General features: G+C 35.0%; 1 long non-coding RNA gene across 3 annotated transcripts in view; it reads right to left on the bottom strand.

Moving 5' to 3' along the window:
- LOC308190467 overlaps positions 1 to 23,238 on the bottom strand; it is a 73,578-nt gene extending 50,340 nt beyond the window's left edge. For all 3 annotated transcript variants that reach the window (XR_013947217.1, XR_013947218.1, XR_013947219.1), the window contains exon 1: positions 22,771 to 23,238. This is a non-coding gene — a long non-coding RNA (uncharacterized lncRNA). The remainder of the gene's footprint in view (positions 1 to 22,770) is intronic.
- Positions 23,239 to 23,454: the final 216 nt, after the last annotated feature.

Here is a 23,454-nt window from a genome sequence, read left to right as displayed (position 1 = left end):
GTTCCATCATTAATTCAATTTTCTGAATTTGGCCCAAGAAGAGGTTTCACTAAACAAAGTGAATAGTGGTGATGTTGACTTTAGAGAGGCTTATTTTTCTATTCTTTACAGAAACATGCTTCTTAAGCATGTAAGAATTAGTCTTGACAAGTGTGTTTATTAGGTGAACTGAATGGTGGGTCTACTACTGTGTGGAAGCTAACCATTACTCAAAAAGTTTGTATTGCTCGTTTATTGGGTAGGAAACAAAGATACAATAGGATAGAACATTCTGGTTGTTTGCAAGAATTTCTTTGTTAGTAATCTATAACACCAAGTTTTAATAAAATTATTTCTGTGCACTTATGGTAAATGACTGTTTGGGTAAATCTGATCTAAATATAAATACTGATTTTATAGAAAATAAACTCCAAATCACAAAGCTATGAACATGTACAGCAGATTAAGTATAGAAGGTGCATTTAAGGTTATGACTCTGGATTTTTTCCTGAGGTGACATAAATTGACAAAACAATGCCTTAATCACCAGAACACAAAGAAAAGTACAGATTGTATCAGCCAAGCAAAGTTTTTTATTCTCTCTTTTTTTTTTTACTAGTTAAGATCTCAGAATTGACTTTTGTTTTACAAACTTCTAGTATTATTTTAGAACAAGAGATCAGAGAATAATGGAATAAAGAATATGAATATTTGCTTGGTCCTGGTTAAATCAAGCTCATCTGTTAGATGTGGACCTGTGCATACCTATTGCATGTAGCAACGAGAAACCTGAAGTCTTTCAGGCAGCCCCCACTTTGGTAATGCTACCAGAAAATACAGACCAATTTCAAAACCACTTATGTGTCACGTGGTGCAGCCCTTCTATCATGACAGAAATAGCAGACTATCTCTAAACTTCTTGGAAAAGGCTCAGATATGTTCCTTTTTGCTCCAAAGCCTAAGAACTCTTTCTCACACTAGTTTTGAAATCAGCAGGGGGCAATCTGAAAGAGGAAAGAAACCACACTTGGGTCATACATCAATTTGTTTTTCCTAATTCAAAAGAGTTCAGTTATCATTTTAGTGTGATTTATCAGAATAAGGTTCTGTAATATGTGGCATATTGATCTATTAAGTTAATATTAGAGTTTAACAGCCACAAAATGTCACACCCACTATTGGCAATCTTTATTATATATTCTGATATTATTTCTTTGATATCCAAGTGATAACTACCTTTGTTTACTTTGTAGTATGGACTTTCCTCTGGAGGCTAGCTTTGAGTAACACATTCTTTTCATTACTTGCAGCAAAATGTGGACATTTGATCAGACTTCTTTTTCTGTATCTAAAGAATTTGTATTGGGATATACAATGTGCCAAAGATAATTTGATACCATTCATATTTGATTGCTTTGTCAGCTTGAGTTTGAAAGGAAAACAACATCTGCCTGTTGCCAAAGTCCATTTCCCTTTGAACCATGCTTGGATAAAACTCACAGCTGAAGCAATTTACAGCATGAAAAAAATCATTGTTTCATGTATAAAGCAGTTTTTTGTACCTTTCACAGTTTGTAGTGTGCTTTAAATAGTGGAGAAAATACTAGATTTCTATCAGAATATCAAGCTCCTTCGGTTTTAAAAGTCATTTTGTAATTCTAAGTTCGTATGTAATATGTTTGTACTTCTTCACCAAGTCCAAATAGGATAAATAAGTGAGCACTGGTGTCTGAAGGCATCACAGTCAACCCTCTCCAAATGGAGGAAAACAAACAAACAAACCATAAGAGCAGCAAAACCTGCATGGGGGAGACACCCTTTCAGTAAGAACTCAACAGTTAATGTTCTGCTCAGGTGTCAAGAGCGCTTAAGAGCATGGAAGCATGGGACTGTTTGTTTCTCTTCTTCATTAACAAATTCATGGTCTTTATTACTGTGCAGTGCATATGACACTCAGTTGACTGCTATTTCCCCAACTCACATCTCTCTGAACAATGATTATAACTGCCTGACCCAAACCTTAATGGCTTTAACATCCTGAATGATCAACAAAATATCACAGAATACCATACTGTCAATGAATCTAAAGGAAAGGCACTATAAAGAACATATAAAAAGAAATATATTCCATTATTCATTACTGAGATTCCATTTGATAAACAGTGAGTGAGTGTGAACTGATAGAAAAAGTATCCTATTTTGTTAAATCAGCTTTATCCATTGGGAATTAAATGTATTTTAATTCTATTGGGGTCATAATTTCCATCTATGAACAAGATAGACCTTTGAGTTGATATTGAATTTGGACCTGCATAAACTCATTATGACCGTTCATCAATGGTGATGAATATAGGTCATAATAGCATCGTCATACGTTAATATATATATATATAGAGAGAGAAAATTAGTGAAAATGCTAAAACAAATGATAAGTAGACTAAAAAAAGACTGTGACTTCTTTAAAACATCTCCTAGTAGTGGAAATTGTAATTTATTTCAAATTAATTTCACATACAATATTAAAAACATTTATCCCACTTCTTTATGAATGACAATTTGAATATTTTTTAAACCTCAATACAGTTATTTACACTACTGTGCAGTCAAGGTGAGATAACAATGTTAAGATAGAATAGTTCAGTTGGAAGGACCTGCAAAGATCATATAGGCCAACTGTACTTTAGTGCTAAACAAAAGTTAAAATGTATTTCTGAGGACATTATCCAAATGCCTCTTGAACACTGACAGGCATGGGGCATCAACCACCTCTCTAGGAAGCCTGTTACAGTGTTTGACCACCCTCATAGAGAAGAAATTTTTCCTCAAGCCCAGTCTGAATCTCCCATAGCGTAGCTTTGTGCCATTCCCTCACATTCAAATGTACATTTACTCTTCCAGTCTTATTCCACCTTGTATATTAGTGTATTAATGTTGTCCAATCTCATCAGCACAATAACAGAAATAATTGCTGGATATCTCACAGTTTCAACTTTTGTAAAATACTGTTTCTAGCAGAGTTAACAAAACTGGAGACAAATGCAGGGAGTGAACCTTCCTTTAGAAAACTGCTGATGGTGACAACCGCCCCCCCCAAAACAAACAAACAAACAAACAAACAAACAAATATATATATATATATATATATACACACACGTGCTGTTCTTATTCATAAAATGAAAGAAAAAAAAAGCATCCTACAAGTGATGGTAAAGAAAGAAAAATGTCTGCATGTATGTCAGTGTATTTCCTTGGGATCCACACCCTCATATGACTTTAGACACAAGGGCTGAAACACAATGTACTAGATTTTGACACTGGTATTTGTTTCTTAGATGTGGCTAGGATAGTTTAATTTACTACCTCCTCTTTTGTATGTTTATTTCATGAAGAAACAAGAGACCTTCTGATAGTTGTTTTTTTGTTGTTGTTGTTTATTTGTTTTTCTCTGGTACATGGTGAAAGTACATTTTGTCTTTAGGGGAGGCCTTTCTCTGTTTGTACTTCTAATAACGTCTCAAAAACAATTCCATACAATACAATTACAGTTTTCCCTGACCTAACTTGCACTTGAGCCGTTCTCCTTGTATTTAGGAAAGCCAGTATCAGTTATCCGTCGTAATATTTTATATATTTAGCCAAGAACACTTACTCGACTCTGTGAAGCACTGATGTCACTTAGTCATATTAAACTTAATATTATATTGATGTATTTCATGAAATAATGAAATAATACTTTCAGAGTACACAGTTTCACTTCTTTTCTAATACTATGTTTTCATAGATCTGTTTCCAATAAAGATGGCTACAGACAGCAGCTAAATTAGACTAAAGAGATTAATACAATATAGAGTTTCTCACCTTTAAATAATTCAGGTACTTCTGACTGTGACCAAAATTCATTGCCATCTGTTAGTAAGTAGATATAATTTAGTTAAATATGGCATTCCTTTCTTACTGGACAGCTGTCCACTTAAACCATGGCAACCCGTGTTGAAAAAATCAGCACAAACACCAGTAAATGGATGAACATGGAGTTTTATCCCTATCCAGAATCTATCAAGAACATAAATAGTTACACATATATTTAACAGAAACTATTTTCTCATATTTTTAGAAATGTATGTCATAGAAAAAAATGTAGTTAAATAATTATGACCTAGCTTGCTTTATACCAGTATCTCAAACTGCAGACTTTACACATTGCTAGGTGAACTTTAATCTCAAAATTTCTCATTTCCCTAAGATTATCAGATCTTTTTTATTTTTAATTCTAAACCAAGTTATTTAAATAGCATTATTGGACCTTCAGAAACTCTACGTGACATTCACAAACCCATTGGTGGAATTTCAGGCACTAGAGTATCACATTCACTTCACGTTCTCTTTTCACAGTTTAACTAAGCATGAATGAGGATGACCCTGTTCTGCAGTGGGTGGAATATGCCATCACAAGGGGCTGATCAAAACTGTTAGAACCCAAGTATGTTTGACTCGGTGGATACAACAGAAATATTGAATAAGGACTTCTTGATCCTAACAAACTTTCCCAATATTACTCAAAAATATATTTTATTATCACTCTTCTTGTGCCTCAGCACCTTGGATCTGCAGGAGCAGAGTAATCCACATTCAATGGATGGAATTAAGGTATTTTACTGAATGCAAAAACATACACATTTAAAACAGAGAGCAGAAAATCTCTTGCTGCTGGTAGCTGAGGAGGAGAGAGACTTATGTCACTACTGTAATCCACCATGATCACCTGAGCAACCGCTTCTCTTTAGCAATACCAGCTTCATATTTACATTAAGGGATTTGACTGGTAACTGTTTAACTTGAAAAAAAATTGCTCTTTAGCCGCTTAAAAAAAAAAAGTCATAGAAGCACTATTATAACTATACTATGCCTCATGCATGTGCTTCTCAACTTCAGGGACTTTGCTCTGAAACTAGAGCTAGCCAGGAGGCCTATGCGTGATCACTGCCAATTAAAAACATTCCCATTACTTCCCATGAATCATTACAACATCACTCATTGAAGCCTGGAGTTTTCAACAGTTACATGCATTATCTGTAAGCTTTCTCCTACTAGTAGCTTTTCTATATTCATCCCTAATGAAGATTTTTCATGTGGTAGAAAAACTTGCATTTCAGTTTCCAGCATAACAATGCATATTAAATGCAGCCAGAACCTATAAGGCAAAAGTGTAAAACCTTTTTGGTAAAATATTAGTGAAGATAAAGTTTGCTGGTTTAGGTCTTCCTTCTAATTTGTCTGCTGCTGCTACTCTTCTATGAAGTTAATGTCACTTGTCCATTTTTAGTTTTATACATTGTCCATCATTCTTTGCATATTAAGTAATGTTAGGATCACAAGAATCAGTTCTCCCATGGGAATAGCTTGGCTTTGCTGCTGCCACTACTAAAAATACTGTTCCATACCAAGTACATACTCATCCCTGCTCTGATTATTCTTCTAATCCTACTTAAGATCTAATTAATCCTCCTCACTTGTACAAAAGGGACAAGAAAATGGATCTCTGGAGCTGTAGAATGATAGTTCAGGTATAGTGCATATATAGTGCATATATAGTGCATATAATTACTGTGCAAAGTTAAAAATAATAAAAATAAAAATCAACGCATTTTAAAGATTTAAGCAATCTGTTAAGGACTATCATTTTAATGATTATTTTGATAAACAGGAAAAGGAGTGAGGATAACAACAAAAAGCAGCATACAATAAATGATCAGCCTTACCACAAAAGCAACACAAACAAGCCTTTTCAGAAAAGGGACATTTTATTTCATTTTATTGGTTTTACTACCAAATTTCAATTTCTCGTTTAAGAAAATGTCTTTACTATTTTAAATGTAGAGACATAACAAAACGTATCCAATATGATTTTGGAGTTTATTTTTTTTACTTGAGATTACTTATTCAAAGCTGCTTAAGATCCTCCAACTGAAATAGATTATAGAGACTTTTGGTTTTATTGTTGTTATAAATTCTGTCATAATATAGGTCTGTCAGCTTTATTGTTTATACATGTTATGATTCAGAAATTATAACTCAGCAGTTCTTGTGTACTTTGATTTCTATTTCATGGACTTTGTCGGGGAATTGAGCTGATTGGCTAAGTTTGAAAGTTTAAATAGGAATCTCTGCTAAGAAATTGCTGGTCAATTAAAATTAATTCTGGACATAAATTGTATGATGCATGGCTTCTTTTTTCAGCACTTTTCACCAGAGCAGTCCTAGTCATAGTGTAACAGAAATATTTACCACTAAGAGAGGTATAAAATAATAACATGCAAACAATTTCTGTCATGGAACAAATGTGTGGTAAAATAAGTTATCCATTATTTGCAAATGAAATCTCAATCATAGAATAAGAGAACGTTGTAATCATAAATTTTAAGCTGCTTTGATATACTCTTGTACATGTAAATGATCATGCAAATAATTGTTTTCATTACTTCATAGCACTATGCTATACAATATTACTGGTAACATTGTTTTCTTCTTTCAACCTGTGGTCCAAAAGTCTTAAAACCTTCAAAGAAATCTTATTATTATGCAATAAATAAAATAATGTGATCTTCCATTTGACCAGATCTTTTTTTTTATTATTTTTTTTTAAAAAGTGCTTAGATCCCTGAAATGCAAGGTTTGACACAATTTTTTATAACTATACTGCATGCAGAAGTCCTGAAATCTATTTAGGTGACTCCTAACTCTGATGAAATGCACTTCCCCTCCTCCTCCTCTCCCTTGTTCCTCATTTGTAATTTCCCAAAGTACCTGTGCTTGACTTTAATGTGTATTCAGCAGTGCAACAAATATAATCTCTCAACTATCTTGCAACACATCTTTTTCAATATCCAACATCTATCTCTACATTCACGAAAGCTCCTGAGGCATTTGACCCATGGAGCATGCTTAGCACCTTTGTCACATAAACTGTAGGACTGGGTTTTCAAAAAACTTTATATTTGCAGGTCCCTTTTAGATTATTCACAATATACTTTTTTGCAAGGATGAGTAAAATGGCGAGGAATTGTCACTAAAATTAAAGATATGCAAGAGTGGAGATATAGTTTAAGTCTCATAACATAAAACAATGGCACATTAAGATCATAGTCATTAGAAGGTATATTAGGTGAAAACCAGCAAATTGGGAATGCTGACAGGTAACAGATTATGGCATGTATGTCTGAAACTGAACTTTTGAATTCTTATGCTGAAGGCTGCTGCTAACTAGCTTCTATAACTAGGTTGTTTGTTGGCTGCAAACATTCATAATACCTGGATGAAACAAAACTGGCATGTCCCCAACCCTCCAGTTGATGGAGAAAAATACCACCAATTAGGATGTCACGTGTTTCTGCACTGGGACTATTCAGGCTTGGAAGGAAGAGCAGGTGTGAAAAAGAAGGGTTCCCAAAAAGAGGAAGTGGTCTTGGGAAGACGAAAATGCAGACTCTGCCTACAGGAAAGAGAGGTGGATGAAGATCCTGGCGATCAGGGTATTAAGTGCAAATGCATGGCAGGGAATGTTCAGGGTCCTCAACAACTAATGCCCAGGATGGGTGACTGTGAGCAGCAGCACAACATGAACTGACATGACTCTCTGTGTGACCTTCCCAGAGCAGCAGTTACCTCCCTCTGGGGAAGGAAATACAAGAGAAGTGAATATAACCTTGGCAGAAATCAAGGGAGTAAGCCTCTGGGACAAATGAGCAAAATAAAAGCTCGACTCCCACTGGTTCTTAAATAAACTCCAGTATGCAGATCTGCTATAGGTTGTCATTTACTCTGTCTCCTCGTGACAGAAGAAAAATAAAATATTTTTTGTAATTTATTTCTGGAAATGGCTTTTCATTATTGCAAGATGGAAAAACAATTGCAGATATAACTTTGCAGAAAATGTTATGCTTCAAGAATGACCCTCCCCTTCCTGTCTCCTAAGTGGCAAAATAGTTGATTTAACAGGAAGAGACAATGGAATAGAATTGTAGGAGGTCTGAAAACGAACTTGCATTGATCTACTTTGTAAAATTTTTATTACACATTTTTGACAATGAGAAATTGGTTTGGCTGATTGGGCTTCAAATGCTTTGGGGAATAACACTGATCACTAAAGAGAAAATTAATAAATAAATGTGCACAATAGACTCCCATTATTGGTTACAACCAAAATTTGCATTGCTTGTGGAGCAAACCCGGGAGCCCCTATGACCCCAAACAGGTCTCTGAGCAGTGTATATACTGCCAGCACGTAGCCGTCTAACTTATGGGTCTGAATCATCTTTAAGAGGCACCTGTTCTCTCCATTTACCTCATAAGCAATGAATTATATCAGAGTTATATAACTAATGTAACCTAACATAGATAGCTTGGAAAACTCTGTGCTTCCTCCCTATCCCTTAGAAAGAGTAAGACACACTTCACCTTTATACCATGACTGAAGTCCCAAACCCATGTCGTCCAGCAGAAGATGGAAGCTGGAAGAGCTTCTCTTTTCAGTCTGACTCCCTTGCACATATGACAGTTCAAGAAACAACGCAGTCCACATAAAGAGTACATTAAAAGATTTATTTAGCCCTCTCAGCCCATCTGTACTGATTTTTAAGCTTGGGAAATCAACAGAATACCTCATATGAAATATTTTGGCTACAGAAATATATCAAGAGTACATTCGATATACACTCTCTGGCTTTTTTCCTCCTTACACATGCAGAATATAAAGTTATGACCTGTAACCATAACTGCTGTATGACCAAACCCAGCAAAATGAAATAAGGAAAGAAATCACATTTTTCCTCAGCATTTATCTCCCAAAAGAGGAGATAACGTGCTCTGAAATACTCTGTGAGGATACAAGATTTTGACAGTCAAGCTTTGCTGAAGGTAATTCCTGACGCTGTTGAAATAACATGAATTTGTTCACGGATAAATAGAAAAAACATCATTCGTTTGCTAAATTATTTTGATCAACCTTTTAATTCAATTAATTCTCTGAAACTGGTAAACATAAAAAGGCAAGAGCTAGATGTAAGAGTCATAGCTTGAGAGGGAAAAATTGCTGTGTCACTCTGCCAGTTATTTAAGTAGCCTGGGGCAGTCTTATGTACACCAACAAATAGCTATAAATGTTCTCACCTGCCCACACTCTCTAGAATTAGGCTGTAGAATTATGGAGCTGAGGAAGGTGGTTATGTTTTAGAAATACTGCACTTGGAGTATGAAGAACAGAGTAGGTTCAGTGCTTTGTGGAAATTTCACTAAGCAAAACAGGGTAAGAAAATTCTGGGTGACCTTCTGCAGCTTGCTGAATCTCTTCTCAACACATCGCTTTAGGCAATACAGGCAACCTGGCGGGTTGCTGGTGACATTACTGAATCCCTTCCAAGCAGGAGCAACAGGAACAAAAAAACTAGCCAGTGCTCAAACAGAGCAATTTCTGAAGTGATTGTACGGGGTAAAAAGGGGCCAGAAAAATATAAGTCTCTTCAAGTCCTGTTCAAGCATCATAGCAATAAAAAATTAAAAAAAAAAAAAAAGACAGAACAAAAAGATACTTAATTTTAATATACAGTGATGTCTGAGACCACCTTTTCACTGCTCTATTGATGCAATATTGCCATTTCAGGATCGTGGTTTGGTTTGACTCAGCCAATGTGTACCACTTCCAGGTAAGTGCACTTGACATTTTTTTCTAAATTAGCCAGGTTAAGTTCATAGGACATAAACAGAAAAGCTGTGTGTTCAGGCTTCACCACAAGACAAAAAAAAAAAAAAAAGTAAAGAATTAATCAGTGATAAAATTCCAGCTAAATCCCCTTGTTTTGGCTTTGGTTTTCTTTAGAAGCAAAAGAAAATGTTCAAAGATATATATATATATATATATATATATATATAAAAGTGGTTTCAATAGATATTCACTTCTTCTGAAACTCTGTAGTAATTCCTGTCAACCTTTTTTCTTAAGCTTCTTCAGCTCTCAGTATGTAAAGCTAGTCATAGACTCGGAAAATAAATTTCAATATGTATACAGGCTCTTTGTATAAAATGGAGATAAATAACAGTATTTTTGCAGCTGTATGCCTATTTTTGCTTACAAAAAAAAAAATAATCTCCAAAATGCTTTAGCATTAGCCAGACTATTCACATATTAATGCAATATGAGATTGTGTTATGTATTAAAAACAAACAAACAAAAAAAACCCTTCATTTATAATGTTGGTACTGAAATAGACATAGAAAGTCTATATTACACTGATGAAACACTAAACTGAGAGTCTTAAATATGTTTTTCATTTAGCATTAGAGATGGAAAAAATAATATTATAAAAGTTATTACATGCATATTTTATTACAGATATGAATAAATTAACTTGGTAGCATTACCTACCAAGAATGAGTAGTCTTATTAAAAAATAAATAAAAAATCTTCCCCTCCATTTTGATTAACCTAAGCAACAAGAGAAATATTTATGTAGTTGCAGTGATCTTGAACAGAGCTTGCTGAGCTGGGGCTTTAATAAATTTGAATTCTAAAACACAATGGTTGTATTTGGGTAAGAATAAATGAATAACCAGAATTACATTACTTATCAGAACTTGATGAGTAAGTCTTCTCTCTCCTTTGGGGTAAAGGCCAGTCCTGGGAAACAACAGAGTAGGGATGTAGGTCACACATTTTTTAGGCTTCCTGAAGAAATTCAGCAAATTATCATTTCTCTGGACATTGGTTTAGGTTTAAGTTATAGGCTTAAGTTTTAAGGGAAGGTAAACTGATGGTAATTGAAAACTTCCCTGCAGGACACAAACAAGGAAGACACCTATTAAACAGAGAGCTTAGGAGTTCCAAAGAGAACATGAAGTATGGACCTCCAAGTGAAAAGACCTCAGGCCTTGCTTCTCAACAGCATTGCCAATGCTGCCTCATAGTGTTGTGCTAGGAACACGACTCTCTCTTACTCCTAACATTAGACTTATGATGTAACCAGGCAGGGCTATCAGTCATTTCTGGAAATGAGTCACATTGAATGTATTCTTCATTTTATATGCTTATCAAGGGTGAGGTTACTTCATTGAAAAACAAAAACAAATTTAAAAAAACAACAACAACAAAAACAGACAAACAAAAACCATCAATGCTCTTTTGCACTGGAATGCAATAACTGTGAGGTGTACAGGTCTGAGTCAAATCAAGGTTCAGGTCAAACACTCAAGTTTTCCGTAAAAATCCCCGTCTACAGCACTAGGAATTTCTACTGAAAAAAAATAAATAAATAAATGAAAAAAATCAATGCTCGACTATAGCCCCAGGTTCTACTGAGTAACACGTGCACAGTACTGTAACATAAGACACTATTATTAAGAAAATGTGGCTTTTGCTTTCACAGGTTAAAGATCCCCTCAGAGAAGAAATAAGACAGAGGCCAATAGGTCAGAGAAGTAGAAAAATTGAAAAAAAAAAAAAAAAAAAAGAAGCACCATGCTTTTAGAAATTCACTACTGTGAATGGCAGGCATCTGACTGGTATAAACTTACAAAACTCCACTGGCTGGACCTGACAACAACTGAGGCTTGAAGGATTGAAAAGGAGAGATTTTTATTCTTATTGTGGCCAGCTGAAATAGTATTCCCACCATGTCTATCACTCTTACTACCACGTAATGTTCATGTACTGATGCTGCAGCATAAAATGGAATGGCTTTTTAACTACAAAATTAATAGGACTTTCATTTCACATTTTACATCCTCATTAATACTAAATAGGTTAATTATGATAAAAATATTACCATAAATAGTACGAGGATTAATAATTTAACAGCTATAAAAGTATTGTCATTTTTCATAAAATCTTACATATCAAGCTCAACAAATCACCATTTGGATTGCCTAGAAAACCAGATGCTGCCATTGTTTTGAACAATTAAAGATCCTGTTATGCTAATTTAGGTCCTATGAACATGACCAGATCTGTTTGGCACAGCCCTGCACCTGCTGATGACATGAAAATCAGGTAGTTCTTGTTTTAGGAATTGTCTTTAAAGTCTAAGTAAATGCTGTGTCTCCAAGGGAGAATACAGGATTAAATCCTGAATAAGCCAAGCTATCTAGTCCAAGTAAAACCATACGAGAGACTTTAAGCACAACATCTGTTTTTTCTACATGAATATCAGATTTTCTCTGACAGGGATAGTTTACTGCTTCTTGGGCAAGACCTAAGAGAGATGGTTCAGTTATTGGTTTGGATGTCTAGGTGAAGTTATCCATCTGCTTGTTCATTATTTTGTCACTGCCTGTGAAAAAATAATGGTGATGAATTGTCCTTCCAGCCATCATCTGTGCTCTCCGTTCAGAACATAAACTCATATCTGAGAAGATAATGGGGAAGGATCTATGTATGTCCTGTACCTATGCCCTTCCCTAAACATCCTCCGTTGTCTGCTATCCTAGGGTGCAAGGTGTAGCTCTAGACTACCTAATCCAAGGTGTAGCTTTAGACTACCTAATAAAGCTGCACAGCTGAAAAACAAAGTAAATATTGCCCTTCCATGCAAAGAAACAACTCAAGAATAAAAAGATCCACATTTTCAAAAATGAAGGATCTTGTGTCACCTGGAATAAGAGGAAAACAAAACAAAGAAAATCAGGAAAAAAAAAAAAATTACCAATCATACACAAGACATAGAGCTATTAGCTGTAACAACATAGTTTTCCAGAAGTACATGCACACAAAAACAGCAGTATTGGAGCTTGAGATAACACATGCACAAAATCCATTAACAATTTGTAAGAACTGAACCATGCTGACAGACTAATTCCTCTCGACAGCAGTTCTGGGATGAGGTGTACAGCACCAGCCACTGTGTTTCAAGTAAGAGGCACTGGCAGGCTTGGCAGAACCTGCAACAAACACCTCCAGAAATGTCAGTAAATAACACTATTTTTTTTCTGCTGCTGGTGACAGAAGTGCCCAAAGAGCTCAGACAGGAATAGGTTCTGCTTGTGTTAGACAGGCATATGTTAACTTTAAGAAGGCATGCCATTTAACATGAAAAACGGTGAAAGAGGTGGAGACTAATGTCTGTGTATATGCACCACAGCTGACTCCCTGTTCTACATTCACAAGAGATCAAACTTACCAAGTGCCAGAAACATCCTAGGGATCACACTGTAGTGCTAATTATGTGACCTTCTGTGCTGTCCTGTGTGACCCTGGCCAAGTTCCTGTGGCTCCATCCTCTTTGCCTGCATCTCTCAGGAGGGAATAGCCCTATCCCCATGCTCTCACCCCACTGTAGGGAAGGAGCAAGGCTGAAAGCATGTGGCAACCTTGTCCTATACTGTAGCCAGCAGTGCTGCCCTCCCTGCTCTGCTGCCTGCTGGAGCAAGGGGACAAAAGCTATACTGTGTGTTCAATGATCTCCAGAAAGGAAGACTGAAGGCCTTATGAAGCAATATCACACGAATACTGAACACTGTTAAAGTCTCCTTTCTATCTACAAACCTCCCACTATGCAGATATCTGTCCAAAAAAATCCAATCTCACCACATATTTGGTGTACAAGATACTATTTCACCTCCACATTATGGAAAATTCAGATGGTAGTACCCATCCTTACTGTAATGAGACACTAATTTTGGTATGCTAACAGAAATATCAGTAAAACCTTTCTCAGTGTTAGGTTTTTGACTAAAGAAAAATCTCACAGAAAAAAAAATGTATATATATATATATAGTTCCTGTAAATGTTCTAACTTTCAAAACAAGCAAACAAGCAAGCAAGCAAGCAAACAAACAAACAAACAAAAAACACATTAATTTTGTGCTATTGATTGAAACCCAACAAAATTTTCAACATAAAAATAACATACATGAAATAGACTGGTGAAATACACTGGTCTGTAACATCTCTGTAGATATAAAATACAGAAAGAGGCTAAAGAAAGTGTAGGTGCCTGCATCTTAACTAAACTGCACCAAGTAATGGGTCTGAGTGAAGGTCTTCAGATATCAGGCACATGGGAAAATTCTGGCCATCACTTCCAAACCTAAGGACTTTTTGTGTTCATCACTATCAGACAGTCAAGTTGTGATAAGAGATTTGATTTCGCAAAGTGTTGAGCATGTCTGAAAATCAAGCCCCTTCATGGTATGCCAAGACAGGCAATAAAACTCAGAGGACCCTGAAGGCAATCTAACTAGAATTTATTCCACAATTTCCCATTTTTAACCTATTTCTTAGTTAATTTATACAACTATCACATTGAGAAGCAAGAAAAATGAATTTAAAATGCAACAGTATAGTCTTCCTTCCTTTCCTTTATGAGTCTCATAAAGTAATACTAATTTTTTAGTATATATAAAACATCCAGAGGCTTTCTGGCTTTACAAATTGAACTGGCTTTTCAAATTACAGATTTATATCCCAATTAATTTGAAATTATTATGTTGCAGTAAAATATGGAATGATGCAGTGATACGCAATATGCAATAAAATAAAATATCCTTATTTAAAGAATAAAAACAATAACATGTACAACATGTCACAATATTTTTCATTATTCTAAATCTGTTTTCAGCTGTTTTTTTCAATGTTTAAAGTAAAACTTCAGAGGCAGGAAATGAGAATGTGACTGCAGTTACACTGATCTCATTTGTGCGTGCACATTAATTCATTACTGTGCAGTTGTTGAGGACTGATGAGTTTGTGGCATTACTTATTTGCTTTCAATAAGGAAGTATCGGAACATTTTGTTTAAGTGTCATACACACACAAATAATTTTTCAAGTATTATGACAATATACAAGTCCTCATATAGGTTCTAAGAAAGGAAAGTAATATTTTAAAGGTTAACAGACTTCTAAACCTTTCTGTGACTTTGATATCACTATAATAAAACCTTCAGTGAAAGATACAGTTACAGTGAAAGGCAAATGGTAGAATAAAGATCTTATCTTCGAGTGCATGACTTGAAAAAAAATATATGAGTGCCCGCCTACATTACAGGGGTATATCCAAGTCCTTAGCAGTATTTATATCAATTTTTTGTTGTTGTTTTTGGCTTTTTTTGTTTCTTTGTGTTTTTTTTTTTTTCCAAAATTTCAACTATGTAATATTTAAATATGAAATTTTCAAAATTTCAAACTATGTTTTGTGCATCCAGGGTCCAATGCATGAACAGAAGATGGAGGTTGGAAGCAGACACATAAAATGTTCATTCTCTCACATATTATTTAAGATTTGGAAACAAATATTTCTGACAACAATAATAGATAAAGGGCTATATTAAAAGAAAAAGCTAAGTTACATTACATTTTCGTTTTTATAACTCTTAAGAAAAAAAAAAAGGTTTTTTGATTGTCAATTTGCATGTTTTGAACATTGAATAAATGAATTATAAGTGTCAAAAAGATATTTCATTCAGCAGTTTTGATTATTTTGCTTCATTAAAGAACAGTAAGTAGCTTAAGATCAGGACAACACAAAATGTCCTGAATCTTTTTTACACTTAATCTTACATTAATTTCATTGTTTATTTTTCTCTCACTGTTGACTTGCTGGTTTCTTCATTTGTTTTCTTTCTCTTTCCCTCTCTTTTGAGTAAAACTTCATTTCTATATATCAAACATTTATCCAGGATGGGAAAACAGCTTCTAGAGCTTACTGTATTTGTTATTGAAAATACTTGTCCAACTACTAGTTTAGGGTGCATAGAAAAAGCAGGAAATAAACCTGTATACATATATACTAAAAAAAAAAAAAAAAAAAAAAAAAAAAAAAAAAGTCAGTTTTCCCCACTATTTTCTTATTTCTCTAAGAAAAATAATTTCTAATTTTTCTAAGAAGATCCTATTAGCTCAGTCCTAACTAATGTAGTGGAAAAGAAGGGTACCTGTGTTTAGACTAGGACTTTGAAGCCATTTTCTCACCATTTCACAACTTATTGCCAATATTCCTAAGGAAAACACTGCTGCATATAAGGCGAACCAGAGGAGCTGCAGTTTTTTCTCTAGTAATTCAAGGATATACATATCAACTGTTAAAGATACAGGTGGCATTCTGAAGCCCTCAAAATTCAGAATACAACCCCAGAAGAAGCAGCAGGCTATAGGCAGGGATCCACTGCACAACTTTTGCAGTACAGTCAGTAACAACAGGTCCCAACCATTAACACCTGCATACACTTTCTGAAAGGGGTGCCAAAAGGGAGGATCTGTGCAAGGGACCTAGCTTCCGCAAGGGAAGCAGCAGGGGCTGCTTCAACTCAGGAAACAAGGAAAAGTGCTGCAAGGTGAGGCTGTAGGATTGAAGCCACCCTGTCCTGACACTATGGGCCTGGGAAAGATTTATTTTCAGAGTTTCATTTAGTCTCCCTGTTACTAGAATAATTTTGTTCCAGTAATGTGCTTGAGTCTTAATAAACCAACCTTTAACAGTTGGTAGCATTTTGACAGGTTTGGTGGGCTCACTTAAAAAATAAATAAATAAATAAATAAATAAATAAATATGAAAAAAAAAAACAACGCAGCAACACAAAATAGAGCTGAAGTTTCACCTCAGGACCACAGACTTCTGGCCCCATTAATTAAACACCCAAGCAGCTCAGTCCACCTCCAGGGACACAGATATACACTAAGGAGGGCTTCATGATTTTTTAGAACAAAAGTGGAAATGAATGGAATATGTTACCTAGGCAACAAAACATCTGCAGCAGTGGTAAATGATACAGAAAGCCAGACAGCAGGGAATGAATCTTGTGACAATGTCAGAATGAGGAAGCACAGCTTCCCCTGGAGTGTAAAGAGAATTAAACAGAATATTCCAGAATTCAGCAAACAACAATTCAGAAACAAACCCCAGCTAATTTTATCTGTAGATAAAAAGGTATAAAACTTACCTCATAGCACTGTTGTACAGGGAGCTTGGTCTATTAATAACGCAGGACTACTTTCAAAGGACAGCCCTCCCTGTATACTTTATAATCATTTAGCTGTCCTTTCAGGATGCACCAGCAGCGTTAGACACAGCTTCCAATAATACTGGGGAAGGGGTATGCAGAAATAGTAATTGTAAGTAATTATTTTTAAACTATGGTACCATTAAAGTCAATATCAAAACTCCCACTAACTTGAGAAAGGTGAAGATATCAGCAGACTGAGACCAAATTCTAAGACACCAAGCTCTTGTGAAGACTTACCTCAACTTTTCCAGTATTGTCTTAGGCCATGTCTGAGAATAAATTTCTTTCTGTAATATTCTTTTGTAATATCAGGTGGAGTTACATTAACACTACTTTCAACTTTGAGTATTTTCTAACGTCACGCCTTTCAGATGAGTTCAGAAAAGCAGTTTTAAAAAGCAACAACAAAACATGTCATTACAGGGGAAAAAAAGAGTTTCTATGACTAAGGAATGAAAAGATTTCATACTTAAGTCACTTGCACATATAATGAGACTGGGGAAATAAAAAAGCAGAAATTATTTTATCTTGGTATTGAAGCTAAAGAACTATTTGAATAGAGGAGCTGTGACATTTTCAGTGTCATTTCTGTTTATCATGGTAATCTGAGGGGCTTGTCAGTGCTATGTGTCAAGACTTTATATATGTACGTGGGTGTGGGGGGGAGATGAGTGTGTATATATGCAATAAAAATGATAAGTGGAACAAAAGAAGAGAATTGAAGGGCTTTGGATGCATAATGTAAATAAAGTGATTGACAAAGAATAAGATAAACAGAGAACAGAGAAATCAAATTGACATCATTTTTCTATTTACCACATTCAAAACCAACCCATTTTCATGTGAGAATGAGATTGTAGAAATGGAGACAGATAAAAAACAGGCTGACAGCTGGTGACATAGCCAGGTAAGTTAAGACCTTATGAATTTTAATGTGTGTTGGCCCTGTACAAATTCTTTTTAAGATAGTGACAAACTTTCTGAAAGGAAATGAGATGACATTTTTCATACTGATTATATTTCTCAGAATTAGGTTTATGCCAATCCTCCCTTTCTCCTCCACAGAACCCCACTGAAAACAAACCCAAATCTGGCATTATCTTGCATATAAAGCATATTCATTATTAGCAGGTAGGCACAGATCACAGATGACTCTTTTGTCCTTAACGTCCACTTATTGTACTTGTTGGACTAAAGAGACCATTTTGAGGTGGTGTACAATAAGGCAACTAAGAGGCTGTTATTCACACTGAGCTCTTCAGCTGAATTTTTTGCTATAGCAGGATGGAAGCAAAATTGGTGCTGTGTCAGCCCACTGAATGCAAATCAAGCTGAAAGAAGGAAGATGTTGTTATAACGCAACCTTTGGGAATCAAGAACATAAGGTCAGTGATGAAGCACGAAAAAGTTCTAACAACTATGTGATGAGCAAACTTTCAAACCTTGCACAATCTAAATCTACCCTTGCTGCTTTGTGGATCCTTCTGTATTTCATCATCCTTGAAGAAATCCATCTGACCTGACACTGCAGTCAGCAAGGATGTTTAGCTCCTGGGGACCCTCCTCATTCATTTCTGACTTTTCTGACAGAGGGATTGGGATTGGAGTTGGTGGAGAGGAGGGGTTTGACCAACTGTAGCAAAATCACAAAGGTCAACCTTTCTTCTTTAATATTTTAGTTGGGCAGATGCTGTCTCTGGGAAAGAATTTACCTGTTACTTTTTGACCCATGGACAGAAGACTAAGTGGACTCCTTAGCCATCTCCAATCCTACACATGCCCATTCAATAGCTCTGCAACTGAGAGCCAAAATCTGGCTCACATCAAAGCTTGTTGAATTCAGCATAGGACTTTCTATTGACTCATTGTTCTCTCCATCTGCCCCAACATGAATATAACAACTACATGAATATTAAAAACTATAAACAAAAATTATTACTAAAATTGCAGCTGTGTAAATATCTACTTAATTACTTATGAATGCTATGTCTTTCATAAGGTCCTGACCTTACTGGGTGACCTGTTTTCAAGGAGATGTGTGTACAAAAGATATTGAATGAAGTGATTGTAAATGCATTATTCATTTCTAGTCATTACTGATGACCTTATATATAACTTGTGAGTGACAGAGCACAGCACAGCTATGAATGATTGCTGTGACATCATCAGTCATGAATGGAAATGAATTCTGCATCTGTATGTGCCTCATTGAAAATTTTATTTAGTATAACAACACTGGTTCAGCAATTATGTTTTTTGTATTTCAGTCCTTTTCTAAATTTAAGTATATTGCTTTGTGCAATGTCAGATGAAAAATGTATCCACAAGGTTTTCCTCTAATCACGTGCCTTTTACCCAGAACACTGAGACATCAGAGTTTTGATGGTCTTTATATTCTGGGAAGGGACAGATAATTCCTATGAAAACTGTATTTATATTAATAGGGACTGTGTCATTGAATTTTCAGTATAGATAGTGGCTTTGAATTTGGAGTAATCCATATACTTGAAAGTAACATTTAAGAACATATATACCAAAAAAGATCTATTTTTAAATTTTCATAGAAACAATTTAAAAAGAATTAAGAATTATTATAGTATTTCATCATGTTTAATAACCTGATGTAAATACTTTCTCAGTGTACAGCAGCAAATGAATTTCATATTAAGAAATAATCTTTAGTATATTAAGAAAAAAAGCTGATAATATTAATGGTGAATTCCTGATAGTACAAAACTTTTGCCCTTGAAAACTGCCTTAACCACAGATGAAGGTATGTTTGCACTAAAAATTCATGAAAATTATTCAAAATTAAGAAAGCTTAGTTCTTTGGACAGATGGATGAATGGAGGGATGGATGGATGGATGGATGGATGGATGGATGGATGGATGGTAGATAGATAGATAGATAGATAGATAGATAGATAGATAGATAGATAGATAGATACAAAATTAAGGAAATAAGTTATCACTATGAGAGTAAGTTGAAATGCCTCCATATAGAAGCACTTTAAAAACTAAAAAAAGACATACCACTAAGCATGTTAAAGAACATTATTTTCCTCATTGCACATGTGCATGAATGCTTTGAGTAAGAATTAAAGTAGCTGATGACAATTTATTGAAGCCTAGTTCTGTCTTAAATGCTTATAGAGGAATTAAATATAAAGTAGCTAATCAAGTAGAAAAATATTTTCAATATATTTTACTGAGACTCCTCATGATGAGAAGTTTCCAGCTAAACCGTAGTGTGGTATTTTTAGCTCTAAAAAAAAAAAAAAAGTCATTTCCAACATTCAATAATTTACCTTTGGAATTACTCAGATGAACTTATTTCAATAATATTATATAAACAAATACTTAGAAAACCTTCCAAAAAAAACTTGTAGTTAAAAATGAATTGCTCGAGTTTTCCTTAAAATGAAATTAGTGTCCTCTATAATTTAGATTTATCTGGACAGTACAGAAAAAAAGTATATATATATATATATTAAAAATCTCTTTTCCAGACTGAGGTATTCTGCAGTCCTCTTTCTCCTGCAGTTGTTCCTCTAATGCCATAATGGAATTTATGAAAGTCTCAGGAGTAAAATCAGCTGAAGTCATGGATTTAAATGGCTCAAAACACGCTGTACAAACTTCAGGTTACAAAATCCCAAATCATGAAGAACTCAGACCAGCTGAGGCTTTATCGGGAAACTTGGAATTGAGAACAGATTACCAGGAGACCTTTCAGATGAACTTAAGCCCAGTGCTGAAGAGACATAGAAGCATTAAAGATCCATAGTGAGATCTGTGAAAAGCATGGCTTATCTGGAAAGCCATTGTTCATGGCTTGCTTAGAGATAAACATTCCAAAAATCATAACTAGATAAATACTCACACCAGCAATGGCAAAAAGAAGCTACTCCATACCAACAACTTGGACTTAGCAGCTGCAGACCCAGTCTGCTACATTTCAGCATGAAAAACAAACTGCCCCTCTGCCTCTATAGGAGCAAGGTTAGACACATAATGACTAATACTAAGACTATTAACAACTATCAAAATTTGACTATATCTAGGCATTTTTATTAAAAAATAGAAGCACATCAAGAAATGAAGAAGCTGCCCCATCCTTCTCACCGTAGTTTGAAAAGCCACACCAAACACATAAGTACAAAATGTTCTCTCTTCCTACAGTAGCTCTGGCATATATCATATCACCAAGTGTTTGGACACACAAAGTAAGTCTCACAGAGTAGCAAGTTAGCCCATACCAGAGCACTGAAGGTTCTGTCATTCAAGCACAGGCTTGCTCTGTGGCTTCCACAGAAAACACAAGGTACATGGAGGCAGTTTTACCTTCTAGTGAAAGATTGATACATTTTCTCAGAGGTTTAGCAGGATGCTGCTGGACAAGAACGTGCGCTCAGTTAGGTTTTGTAGAGCAAATGTGGAGCCAATGTCAGGTAATTTGTAACACCTAGCTACAGATTATACAGGAACCTGCATATGCACCAAAGCTCTGAAGTCTCTGAAACAGATTTCATTTATTGCTGAAAAATCAAAATTAATTTAAATTCAAGCTTAAATTCAATTTTTCATTCAGTTGAAGAATATGGGTGCGACCTTGGGAAGATGCATAATTTGTGTGTCCTGAAGCACAGGGAATTCATATGAATATAAATGTATAAGTAGTCATTACAGATTTATAGACAGACTATATGCAGACCTTGATTTAAAATCCAAGAGTAGATATCCCACCAACTTCACTGGACTTTGTACTTTCAAGACATTGTAATTTTAAATACATTTACTAACTGTTATGGTAAAAAAAGTCAAATAAGGCTTCTATCAGTACATTTATATAAGCATAAAAAATGCAACAATAGATGATGAGATCTCATAGGAGACTTAGTTATATAAAACAGTAATTTAAAAACCCATTCTTTTTCAAACAAGAAGATAAAAGAAATTAAAATACATATTTTAAAAAAGAGTAGAAAATACTCAGATCAGAGTGTGCAGAAGGTGTGAAATAATTACAGGAGTAGCATTTAAACCACAAGATTAAGCAGGATTCCAGGTAAAATCAGATTTAATTTTTTCAAATAGCTTTAAATATTTGTTCAAAAAAATTTAACCTGATTCTTGCATAATTCCCTTTTATTATTTGTGGGCCAGCCCTTCTCTGCTTAATACTAGTAACTAGAACGACTGAGGTAGCTCAGTTTGCCAAATAGAATTGCGATTAGGATTACAGTCAGAAGAGCTGTCTGGAAATTTTTCATCAGAATTTGGTTAATTACCTATATATGGGGGGGGGGGGGGAGGGATATGACATAAAACAGCATTATCTAAAATAAATATTTCAAATTAGGGAAAAAAAAAAATGAAATAGTAAAATTCCCCAAAAAACAAACCACCCAACTGTAACAGTGAGCAAGAATATTTACTGAAACCCCCTTCTCATTGGTATATCCTTTTCAATCTCCCTCTCTTTCAAGTTTTGTTTGTTCGTTTGTTTTTTAAGGTTTAAATATATATAGTGTTTTCTATATATCTGGCATTTAGATAAGTGGTTTTGTTTCTCTGTTTACAGAAAGAGGAGCTTCCATTCAAATTCAAAGCTTGGTGCATGTTATTAACATCCTGCAAATGCATATCGTTCTGCATCTCTCAATAGATACACTTCTCAGTGTCAATTCAAAGTGATGTTTGTGGCCTTTCCACACTGAAACCCTAATGGGAAAAATCTTTATATGCAACTGTAACAGTTGCAGCAACAACAGCAGTGAAGATGTGCATTCATCTAAATCCCACCTTAGAAACTCTGAGATTTCGATTGTTCAGAAGCTTCACAAAATGTCCTTGTGTTTGGATTAATCTGCAGACACTGGCTCTGTGGATAAAAAGCAATCTCATATTGAAATACAGTGGGTACCAACAACAACAAAGAGAAAACAAACAACTAAATTGAAATCAGAGTTAAAAGAATAAAAGACATACACTTCCAGAGAAAAATCTGGTTTTACACAAAAGGAGGTGAAATGTGAAAAATAGACTGTGCATAACAGTTTTAGCACAAAACAGATCGACATAGCAAAATGGAGATTGATTCTTTTAGGCATTTCCTCACCTTTTAGATTGTATATGCTTCCTGGGGAAAAGAGGAAGCAACGGGGAACCTCTTCTTGCTCTTCTGCTGCACTGAAGATTGTCTATGTAATATTTGAATAAAAAATGGTCAGGGCCTTCATACAGCTCTCACTCTCTCAATACAACACACATATGCTCAAAATATGAAAATACAGTTTTCTTGTAGTCTCAGCAGATGTAAATATATGCTAAGAAAAAAATACATATATCCAGCTAGTCAAACTATTTAGCATCTCCATCGAAGTCAATGTGAGAATAGCTAGGGAACTGTTCTTGGAGTTTAATAGGATCAGAAGCTGGGAGTAACAAGGGGATCCACTGTAGCGATCCTCATGCCTATGGACTAGT

The sequence above is a fragment of the Anser brachyrhynchus genome, assembly GCF_964034855.1.
Source record: "Anser brachyrhynchus genome assembly, chromosome: 2".
Lineage (NCBI taxonomy): Eukaryota > Metazoa > Chordata > Aves > Anseriformes > Anatidae > Anser > Anser brachyrhynchus.
Note: the sequence above shows the minus strand (reverse complement) of the source record. Positions and strands in the feature narration are given on the sequence as shown.